This window comes from Caretta caretta, chromosome 1 (assembly GCF_965140235.1).
Source record: "Caretta caretta isolate rCarCar2 chromosome 1, rCarCar1.hap1, whole genome shotgun sequence".
NCBI lineage: Eukaryota > Metazoa > Chordata > Testudines > Cheloniidae > Caretta > Caretta caretta.
Window position 1 is genome coordinate 273572154 of NC_134206.1, and position 12092 is coordinate 273584245.

Consider the following 12092-nt stretch of genomic DNA (forward strand, 5'->3'; position numbering starts at 1 on the left):
CAACAGTTACCATGCTGTGTATTGACTGCCATGTCAGAAGCTTCATCATGCTTTGTACTCTTACAAAAAAACCACAAAACAACAACCCCTGAATGTTCTATTCAGCAATCAGAAATGAGTTCTCCCTTTGTGTGACCAACATGTACTTTAGCTTGGAGAAACTCTTGACAGGGACGTTCAGGCTAGATGCTCCTTTAAAAAATATAATTCCCAATGTATCTGAGCCTTGGGATTTATCACCTCCTGCTACCTTTCTCTTAAACGCAGAGTGAGAGATAATATGCCCTTCTGCACATGGTGTAAATGCATTTCAGAAAAGTGTACATAGCACCGCTAGTATGACCAACATTGATGGGTCTCTGCCTTGCTTATTGGTAGAGTGGTAAGTACTGTACTACCATGAGAGAGAGCTGATTTCAAATCCTCTTCTTCATCCTTTGCTGACATGAGATGGATATATGGTAGGCATGGCACTCTCCACAGTGTGTTGCTATGCATTCTAACTGCATCCCAGAACTGACTGTTAAAACTTGCTTTTAAAGTCTAGTGAGACACCCACTTGCTGAAATGGGAGAGTTGCCACTAAATCTAAAAGCTTGGTTCAATTTAAAAGGTACAATTTTTTATATACCATTTTGCATTCAAATGATTACAAGATGCTTCATGGTAAGAGTCAATTCTAAATTCCAATGAAAAGGAGACTTAAGCGAGTCCAAGTAGGTGAATAGTGAATAAGATAAACACAAAATAGAATATGGTATTTTGAGTATTGGCAATGGATAAACCCAGATTCATACTTTTTTTGTTTTGAATACACATTATCCAAACAGTTTAGTCACCCTCATAAGGTAACTAAAGTGTATTGTGAAATAAAAATATTCTGAGGTAATTATAGATAGGCAAGATAGAGGTCTCAGAATTGGAACAAAAGGGCTAACTACTCATTTGAGATATATTCATACCTCGCTGTTGTGTAGCACTTTTCATCAGTACATCTCAAAGTACTTTAAAAAGGTGGTCAGTATCATTATCTCCATATAATCACATGTGCTATGTATTTTTATTCATTGTAAAGAATGAATACTGTAGCCCCTGCACTGCACACAAGGGGTCGTTCAGAAAGCAGATTGAATACTGGAGCTAGGTCAAGCACTTTCCAACTGGGGGGAAAAAAGTCTGAATTTTCCTCCCAAATATTGTCTGTATTTTCCCGCTGTTGTACTAGTACTTTGGTTTTGTAATCACTAGATTTTCACAGGCATTGGGTTGGCAGGGGTAGGTTTCTAACCTGAGTTTTGGTGTCTTTTGAGCACCAGTGGTGCTTGACATCAATTGGTATTACAGCTGCTTATGCCTCTCAGGACACACAGCAAGGGCTCTGTATCCAAAAGGTATTGACAGGAAAAACAAGGCTTGGGTATAACACTTGCCAAGTTCTTAACTGCACCTACACTCTGTAAGTTTCTCATGCAGCAACAAAACAAAATGTCCTATCTTGGGGTCTCTCCTTCTGCCCCTCCAGCCCCACGAACATGATACAGTTCTGTGGTGACCTAGAATCCTATTTTCGACGCCTCCGACTCAAGGAACATTTCCAACATACCTCTGAACAACATACTAATCCACAGAGACCTTCCTACCAACTCTACAAAAAGAAGGATTCGGGGTGGACTCCTCCTGAAGATCGACACAACAGACTGGACTTCTACATAGAGTGTTTCCACTGACGTGCATGGGCTGAAATTGTGGAAAAGCAGCATCACTTGCCCCATAACCTCAGCCGTGCAGAACACAATGCCATCCACAGCCTCAGAAACAACTCTGACATCATAATCAAAAAGGCTGACAAAGGAGGTGCTGTTGTCATCATGAATAGGTCGGAATATGAACAAGAGTCTGCTCGGCAGCTCTCCAACACCACTTTCTACAAGCCATTACCCTATGATCCCACTGAGAGTTACCAAAAGAAACTACAGCATTTGCTCAAGAAACTCCCTGAAAAAGCACAAGAACAAATCCGCACAGACACACCCCTGGAACCCCGACCTGGGGTATTCTATCTGCTACCCAAGATCCATAAACCTGGAAATCCTGGACACCCCATCATCTCAGGCATTGGCACCCTGACAGCAGGCTTATCTGGCTATGTAGACTCCCTCCTCAGGCCCCTCGCTACCAGCACTCCCAGCTATCTTCGAGACACCACTGACTTCCTGAGGAAACTACAATCCATCAGTTATCTTCCTGAAAACACCATCCTGGCCACTATGGATGTAGAAGCCCTCTACACCAACATTCCACACAAAGATGGACTACAAGCCGTCAGGAACACTATCGCCGATAATGTCATGGCAAACCTGGTGGCTGAACTTTGTGACTTTGTCTTCATCCGTAACTATTTCACATTTGGGGACAATGTATACCTTCAAACCAGCGCCATTGCTATGGGCACCCGCATGTGCTACACCAATAAAATAAAAACCAGCAGGATCTTATTAAAGGGGGAAAAGGCAAAATACCACATTTATTGTGAATACAGAAAGAATCATAGTAATCAGTTAGTTATAGCTATAACATTCCATTCAATCTCATATTTATTCACACATTCATTCATACACACACACACAGGTTCTGCAAGGTTGTTATCATAGTTACCAGCCTTAGAGTTGCTCATGCCAAGCCACTGGCCAGGTGGCCTGGACATGAGGAGGGAGCAGGGCCTTGTCAGATGCACATCTGATGCTCCTGGAAGTTGGTTTGCAGAATCAGACCCCAAAGTTCTCACTTTCTAAAGTCCATTTTTATAGGAATTTCTTCCGATTCCAGTCTATGGGAATTGCTTCATCATGCTGTTGCTGAATCAATCAGCAGATGACACATTCCTGACGGCTCCGTGCTGCCAGATGTTATCTTGTTCTTTGGTTCTCCCATTCTTGAGGCTGTTGGGTGGATTCCAGTCTGCCCTCCAGGGGTCCTCTGGTTATTTCCACTTGACGCCTTCTTCAGCCGATGGACACTGGATTCTTAGGCTGGCACCTCCCTGATCATTCAGTTATTATCCACACCAAGCATCCATCCACATCCATCCTCTATCTCTATTTTAATCACAATTGTTAACAAAGCAAGATGAATACAACAAAAGGGCGGGGACTCTCTGGGTGCTGTTTCTGTTGTTACAGAGTATTGATTTAGTCTCTCTCTGTGTGAGTGGTGGTTGTTACAAAGAATTGCTTTGAGAACTCTGTCTTAGAATGTACTAACACAATTAGCAGCTTGCAATTTTCACACAGAGGGAGAAAAACAGTACTAAAAACCAAGAGACCTCTTAATTAGTAATACCCTGGAATTTAAACTATGGGGAATCAAACTCATTTGTGATTTTAATACAGAACTTCTTTAATATGATCCAACACATGACCCCACAGTATGCCAACATTTTTATGACAGGTTTCAGAGGAACAGCCGTGTTAGTCTGTATTCGCAAAAAGAAAAGGAGTACTTGTGGCACCTTAGAGACTAGCCAATTTATTTGAGCATGAACTTTCGTGAGCTACAGCTCACTTCACGAAAGCTCATGCTCAAATAAATTGGTTAGTCTCTAAGGTGCCACAAGTACTCCTTTTCTTTTTGCGAACATTTTTATGGCGGACTTAGAACAACGCTTCCTCAGCTCTCGTCCCCTAATGCCCCTACTCTACTTGCGCTATATTGATGACATCTTCATCATCTGGACCCATGGAAAAGAAGCGCTTGAGGAATTCCACCATGATTTCAACAATTTCCATCCCACCATCAACCTCAGCCTGGACCAGTCCACACAAGAGATCCACTTCCTGGACACTATGGTGCTAATAAGCGATGGTCACATAAACACCACCCTACACTGGAAACCTACTGACCGCTATTCCTACCTACATGCCTCCAGCTTTCACCCAGATCACACCACATAATCCATTGTCTACAGCCAAGCTCTACGATACAACCGCATTTGCTCCAACCCCTCAGACAAACACCTACAAGATCTCTATCAAGCATTCTTACAGCTACAATACCCACCTGCTCAAGTGAAGAAACAGATTGACAGAGCCAGAAGAGTACCCAGAAGTCACCTACTACAGGACAGGCCCAACAAAGAAAATAACAGAACACCACTAGCCATCACCTTCAGCCCCCAACTAAAACCTCGCCAATGCATCATCAAGGATCTACAACCTATCCTGAAGGATGACCCATCACTCTCACAGATCTTGGGAGACAGGCCAGTCCTTGCTTACAGACAGCCCCCCAACCTGAAGCAAATACTCACCAGCAACCACACACCACACAACAGAACCACTAACCCAGGAACCTATCCTTGCAACAAAGCCCGTTGCCAACTGTGTCCACATATCTATTCAGGGGACACCATCATAGGGCCTAACCACATCAGCCACACCATTAGAGGCTCGTTCACCTGCACATCTACCAATGTGATATATGCCATCGTGTGCCAGCAATGCCCCTCTGCCATGTACATTGGTCAAACTGGACCATCTCTACATAAAAGAATAAATGGACACAAATCAGATGTCAAGAATTATAACATTCATAAACCAGTCGGAGAACATTTCAGTCTCTCTGGTCACTCGATTACAGACCTAAAAGTAGCAATATTACAACAAAAAGACTTCAAAAACAGACTCCAACAAGAGACTGTTGAATTGGAATTAATTTGCAAACTGGATACAATTATCTTAGGCTTGAATAGAGACTGGGAGTGGATGGGTCATTACACAATGTAAAACTATTTCTCCATGTTTATTCCCTCCCCCACTGTTCCTCAGACTTTCTTGTCAACTGCTGGAAATGGCCCACCTTGATTATCACTACAAAAGGTTTTCTTCCCCCCACCCCACTCTCCTGCTGGTATTAGCTCATCTTAAGTGATCACTCTCTTTACAGTGTGTATGATAACAACATTGTTTCATGTTCTCTGTGTATATAAATCTCCCCACTGTATTTCCACTGAATGCATCCGATGAAGTGAGCTATAGCTCATGAAAGCTTATGCTCATATAAATTTGTTAGTCTCTAAGGTGCCACAAGTACTCCTTTTCTTTTTGCAAATACAGACTAACACGGCTGCTATTCTGAAACAAAATGATCACCCTCGGCAGTGGAAGCCCTATTTGAATCACAAGTTCTCTGGTATTACTAGGTTTAACCTTTAAAGACTGAAAAAATCTATCATTTTTCTATCGGGTCCAGAGTCATGAGTTATTGCTATAATATTGCATCGGTTCTCATTTTATAAAGCATGGTTAAAGAAATAGTGAATTGGTTGACATAAATTCATTGCAAAGCTATAGATCTACAGCAGAATGTCAGGAATAATGGTAAGTGATGGTAAAAACAAGAAAACCCATTCACATAAGAGGGAGCAAACTGAAAATGTGAGTAATGACAAAATCCACACCTCTTTGTATTACTGAAATTAAGTCAGATATGCTAGAATCTAGCTCATGGGGGGCAACAAGTGATGAAAGGAATATTGTCAACTTCTTGGTCAGTTTTCAAATTAAGTGACTTTCCTACAATATATCTTAAGTATAATTTTAGTGGGCTCAGGCCTTGAAAATTCCATTCTATATGCAGGACATTAAAAATAAGTCTCCCATTATCAGGGAGTTAAGACTGTTAAAGATTTCATGGACCTTTTTAAAGTAAAGGAGCAATGTGAACTCCATCAACTTCTGTTCAGTCTGCCATTTACTCTTCCTTACTAGTTATGTGAAATGGACCTGGTTCATCACTATAAAATTCCATTATCAATGTAGAGATTCTCCAGGAAGTGCTCTTTTCGTTTAAAGAAACAAACAGTCCCACAGAAGGGAAATCCCTAGTACAACAGATCTATTGGGGGCACATGCAACCAGAGCTCTGCTCCTTCAAATTTAAGTTCAGTGCTTAAGCTTTAGTATAAGGTATAAGCAACAAGAATACGAAGCATTCTCATAGCAATTAAATTAACAAAGAAATAAGTTTCTAATTAAACTTATCCTTTGTAGAAGCTTGAATCATCATGTTTCCCAAACAATCAATAATCAACAGGAAAACCTACAGCAGTACTTTAGCAGCCTTTGAGTATATAAACTGGATGTACATGTTAGCCTGCAGCAGGTAATATAAAACTATGCAATGTACAGAATACATCACACACTATTTGGACTGCAGTAAGTTTTTACTTTTATTCATCCAGTATTTTATTATATATATCTAGAGCACAGGACCTGATGACTCGAGATCACTTGAGAGGTTTAATTCCGAATGCATCTCATTAATATTTGAAGAGCTGACCATAGAGAAATATTCTCAGAGTTCTCGATTTTGGCTTTAGTAGGAATACAGGAAATGGGAGGTGAAAACTCTCAGGACCAGGAAAATTAAGAATGTTGAATTAAACTGCTGTTTTTAACATCTGCATTAGCAAAAAATTAAAGCATGTGCTTCACTTTAAGCATGTAAATCATACTTGTATAACCCCAGTTACTTCAATAGCTACAGGTGTAAATTAATAGAATTTGGCCCATTACATATTGTATAAGGCGTAGGGTGGGCAACCGTACTGCTCACAGTCATTGGCCATAGTAATCTAGTATAATTAATTAGAGCTAGTCACAATTTTTCAAGTGAAACTGTTTAGTATAAAATTGGATTTTTGGCTAAGTGAAATTTTTCACAAAAGGTTTCTGCTTTCCATGGAAACGTACCTATTTTGTCCAAAACCAAAACGTTTTTGGTTTCTGGCCATACACCAAAAAATATTTTGGCTGAGAACTTTCAGGTTTTTGTGAAATTTTCTGTTTTGTTTGTTTGTTTCCCCATGAAATTTCCACAGGGGAAAACAAATATTTTCTGACCGGCTTTATAAGTACTTTATGCTTCTATAATACCTTCCACCCAAAGCTCTGAAAGCATATGGCAATCTCTGAGCAAATGAGTCTCAAATATCCTAAGAAGTAGAGAAGCTTTGTTTCCAACTGACAGTTTAGAAAACTCAAGTACAGAGAAAGATGTGCACAGAGAGCCTTGTAGGAAAGCATTTCTCCCTGACTCCTCATCCTGTTCTTTAACCACGTGATAATTGCTCCCTACCTTAGGTCCTGATCCCTCTCTCATAGAAGTTAATGGTAAAACCCTTACTGAGTTCAATGGGAGCAGTGGTACTGTTAGGGATTAATAAATTATCTAAATGATGGGCAAAATTACATTGCTGTGAATTATATTATAATATAACATTCATGTGCTTACATCCATCCCTATTCAGTACAGCACTTAAACATGTGCTTAAATTTAAGCTTGGCCTTAAACCTTATCAATGACAACTGGAATTAAGCGTGTGCTTAAATTCTATGCTGAGTTGGGAGATACGTTTCGATGGCTTCACTTACCCAAACAAACTCTATCCCAAACCATGTCTTTCCTTATCCAATAGCTGAACAAAGTTTAAATATGATGGAAGGTATGAGAGTACTGAAGATGAAGAATAATGTCCCTTTAGTGTATACTTGTGCTTCTTGGATACACCAATTTATACATTTCCTGACAGCTGCATATCCAACATCCCAAATTAGTGTTCAAGTTCACCAACAAAACTGCACAGGGGTACTTGCAATAACGTCTCTTCAATAATGATGAATAAGGCAAAAATTGTGCGACAGTATATTACATTTAGTGGTGTGCTGTTTATTGCTATAATAAAACAGAAGAACTTTTCTTTATTGAGCTGCAAAGCTAACTAGTAGGTATTTTATTACAATATTTGCGCAAAAAACCCACAAATTTTGCCTTATATTTTTATTTTAATTCCTTCAAGGTTGCTTGTTGTTAATGACCTGATTTATGTCATGAAGGCAGGGGAAATTACAGAAGTCTGTTTACAGAACAATAAGAAACTTGATAAAAAGCTTGCTTAAATGATTTAGAAGATAATCTCATCCTGTTTATACTACCTCACTGTGTATTCTTATCAGTACCACTGATAGGGATCTATAAGCTCAGAAAAGTGATGATCTGTGGATATAATATAAAAATAAATAATGTCCTCAAGTTGAGTTATAGACCGGATCCTGAATGGATCAGAGATGGCTATGTGGTGCTCAAATATGGCAGTAATGAGCACTATAGAAGTTCCTTTTTAAAATGTTTAATTTAAAAATAAAAATCAGTTTGGGAAGAAGGACGTGGTGTAACCGTTGGAGAATACCAAAATAACACAAGAGTAACTTATTGCATTTACCACCCAAATTCTGGAGGATCTCAGTTTTCACTGGATTATTATTATTTATATTACAGTAGCACCCGGAGGCCTGAGCTGAGAACTGGACCCCATTGTGCTGAGCAATGTAAAAACACAGACAGTCTAAGCCCCAAAGTGCTATTCAAAATAGACCAGACAGGAGGGCAAAGAGAAGCACAGAAATGTGAAGTGAGTTCCCCAAGATCAACCAACAGGCCAAGAGCAGAGCCAGAAACCCAAGTCTCCGTGGCCCAGTTCATTGCCCTGTACGCTAGACCATGCTGCCTATCTGATTGTTTAGTGAGATCTTAGGTTACGGGACAGGATGAATCATGAACTCTAGGAAAGAAAGTGAGACATTCACTGCCTAATTTAAAGATGTGTGGCACATGTAATGTTGTCTTTAACACTGTGATTTCACGAACAATGTTGAGAAAGAATCAGGAAAAGCTAACTTGTATTTGTAATGATTCTGTGTGCCATATGAAACAGCTGTGTAAAGGCCTGAAGCAAGAGTACTGCCAGAATTTAAAACTTTTGCTATTCAAGATGCATAGTGTTTGCTAGCAGGTGTTCAAAGTTCTCTGAAAAATTGCTTGACTTCATTAGGGTCTCTGTGGGATGACTCACGTGGGCCAGGGAATGAAAGCAAAGGCACTTTTCTGTTCGTCACGTCTTAAAGGTAAATATTAAGGTGCTCCTACTGTGACCCAAAATAGATGGTGCTTGGTTATTTAAACCATTGGTTCCCAAACTTGTTCCGCCACTTGTGCGGGGAAAGCCCCCTGGCGGGCTAGGCCGGTTTGTTTACCTGCCGCATCCGCAGGTTCGGCCGATCGCGGCTCCCAGTGGCCGCGGTTCGCTGCTCCAGGCCAATGGGAGCCGCTGAAAGCGGCACGGGCCGAGGGACGTACTGGCCATCGCTTCCAGCAGCTCCCATTGCCCTGGAGCAGCGAACTGCGGCCACTGGGAGCCGCGATCGGCCGAACCTGCGGACGCGGCAGGTAAACAAACCGGCCAAGCCCAGCCCACCAGGGGCTTTCCCCGCACAAGTGGCGGAACAAGTTTGGGAACCACTGATTTAAACCACTGATTTATTGCATGGGTGTTCCCAATACTTTTTATGCATTTTCCATAAACTTGGCTTTTGTGCAGTGAGAGTCATGAACGCTCATGTGAATGTGTTTGTATTAAGGCTTTTTGTGTAGCCATCCTAAACGCTTTAATTTTCCCACTCCGCTTTAGAAAAGTTTCTATCACCATAACTGACTTCAGTGGGGCTACTCATGGGTTTAAAGTTACTTGCTGGATCAAATCCAGTGTACTCAGCCCTTGTAGGCTCAAGTCCAGGGAGCACAGACAACATCATGTGAGTTAGGTGACCAAACACACATTGGGAATAATGAATATCAACATTCACAGACAGTCAAAGCAAATACATTTCAACCTATGGTTTGTATAAAAGGTATTCCCATAGCTTAGTGTCCATGAGCAATTCTGAAAAATATAAAAATTTGTAAATATCACTGTTGATTAAAAGTTTGCCCTGCTCCACTGATGAGGTGACATAGGTATTAGTACCCCTGCCCCGAAATGTAATGTCTCCATAAATTAGAAGCTGAATATTAGAAAGTGACAGAACAGATGATATACATTGCACTGAGTAAGCACCCTGGAGGCAAGACTTTGATGCATGTGATTTCAAGCAGAGATTTGCAATGTAATTTACAAATAAAACCATCCCAAAAGCTGTTTACAAAGTTATTTTAATTATTGTATTTCTAAAATTGATAAGAATAGTATATTAAAAACAAAGACTAACTTTAGAAATGAATCTGCCGTGATGTAGATTGGAGATCTTTTAAATTAACTTTTTTTAAAAAAAAAGTGTTAATGGATATGTGTTAATGGATACTAAATAGATACAGTAAATGGCTGAGGGTTTCTATCTATTCTAAATTAATGCATTACATTATATGTACGATTTGTGTGTGTGGCCAGATAGCTAAGTGTCATGAAGATTTCTGGGGTGTGAGGGTTACCTCTTTTGTCTTTTCCATTTCATGAATCATACAAGGAAAGTAACTCTGTGGTTCCTCTTAAATCTTAAAGGAATGAAATTACTCCAACAAAGCGCAAAAATAAAGGAAAGAAGTGTTCTTTTCTTCAGCAGTGAATCATCCTGTTTTTCAGTCCTTCTGGTTTCTTAGCTTGAAAAGTGAATTTACAGTTTTGCGTAACTAGTGGATATTGAAGTCAGATTCAAATTGTAATAACCTAAGCACAAGACCCTCATCTCTGCTCCTATCTCCTTATGCTGGGGGAGGATTTCTTCAATGCAGGCACTAGGGATAGCAGCTGTCAAGTTGCCCTCCAAGGATCCATTCACAAGTCCTGGCATAGAGGATGAAGTGGAATCTTAACTTCAGAGTCTAATATAAATGGAGACTAGTATTTGGTAGAGATTTCAGTCAAAAGAGGGAGGACACATATCTAGCAATGAGAACAATGGGGGTGGGATATTTTGTTTGGAATTTTTTCATCTCTCTTTTTTGCAGATCTCTCATGCACCAATTCAGGAAAGCACTTAATAACCTGGTTAAGTCCATCTCTATTCAAGAAAGCACTTAAGCATGTGCTTACATCCCATTGATCTTAATGGATGGGGGGTAAGAACCTAATAATCATGTCAAATGGCAGCTTGATGCAAACCACAATGACTAGATCTATGACCCCGAGACTCCCACCTCTCCTGACTACAATGACGTGTAAGCAGGTGGCATTATTTATTATTATTTATTTGCATTGCAGTAGCACCTAGAATATCCAGTCATGGATCAGGGCCTCATTTTGCTAATTGCTGAATAAACACTTAACAAAAAGATAGTCCCTGCCCTGAAGAGTTTCTAATATAAAGTTTTGTGGTTTATCACGTTGTCTTCGTGCTCCTAGTCTTTATATATTGATTTTCTGACTGTGGATATCATTGTAGAAGTTTTCAAATCCTGATCACACTGTGTTTGTTAGAGCAGAAAGGAGTGAGGATAGAAGGACTGTATCTTTTGTATGTGGAAGGAAAACCACAATTGATTTTAATCCAAATGCCATCGGTGATCCTGTACTGCCATTTAACTGGTATGAACATTGGCTAGTCAGTGGAGGGAGCCTGGATGCATTCATGTCTCCTCCTGTCAGAGATTTTGACAGAGCAGTAGCAATTGCACAGCGGCCTGGGGCAACTCTAGCACATGAAGAAGTTTAAAGATGAAATCACTTTGTTTATGGAAACATGGCTCTGCAACACTGATGGATGACATGGATGGAATTTCCAAGCCATCCAGCCTCGTATGCAAAGGAAGACCTTTGCTGAACACACGCAAGTTGAAATAAAACGGAAAGCTCTCGCTCTCTCTCTCAAAAAAAATCATATTTACATAAAGTTAGGACTTACTATATATATACTGCCGATCTTTGGTCAATGAGTGAGTCACTTTTTCCCTTTAGAATAAACTTAAGTCAGTATTCAGATCTGGCATAAATAGCTGAAATTTCCCTGACCTATGGGTCTGCTGCTTCTGCTTGTGTAGTCCACCTATTTAGGATTATATCTGTTTGGGTTATGGGCTGTTATTTCTCCTGTGTCTTGGACATGGTTTGCTCTGAAGCAATGGTTAGGATGAAAGCCTACCCTGCTTCATTGGAGTGGAGTAATGTGGACATATTTTTTATTATTATTTAGGTCCCAGCTGTATGCAGAGTTTTAGGACTTTTGAAATACAAATTCAAACAAACATCTGTATTTTATAGCCTGGGC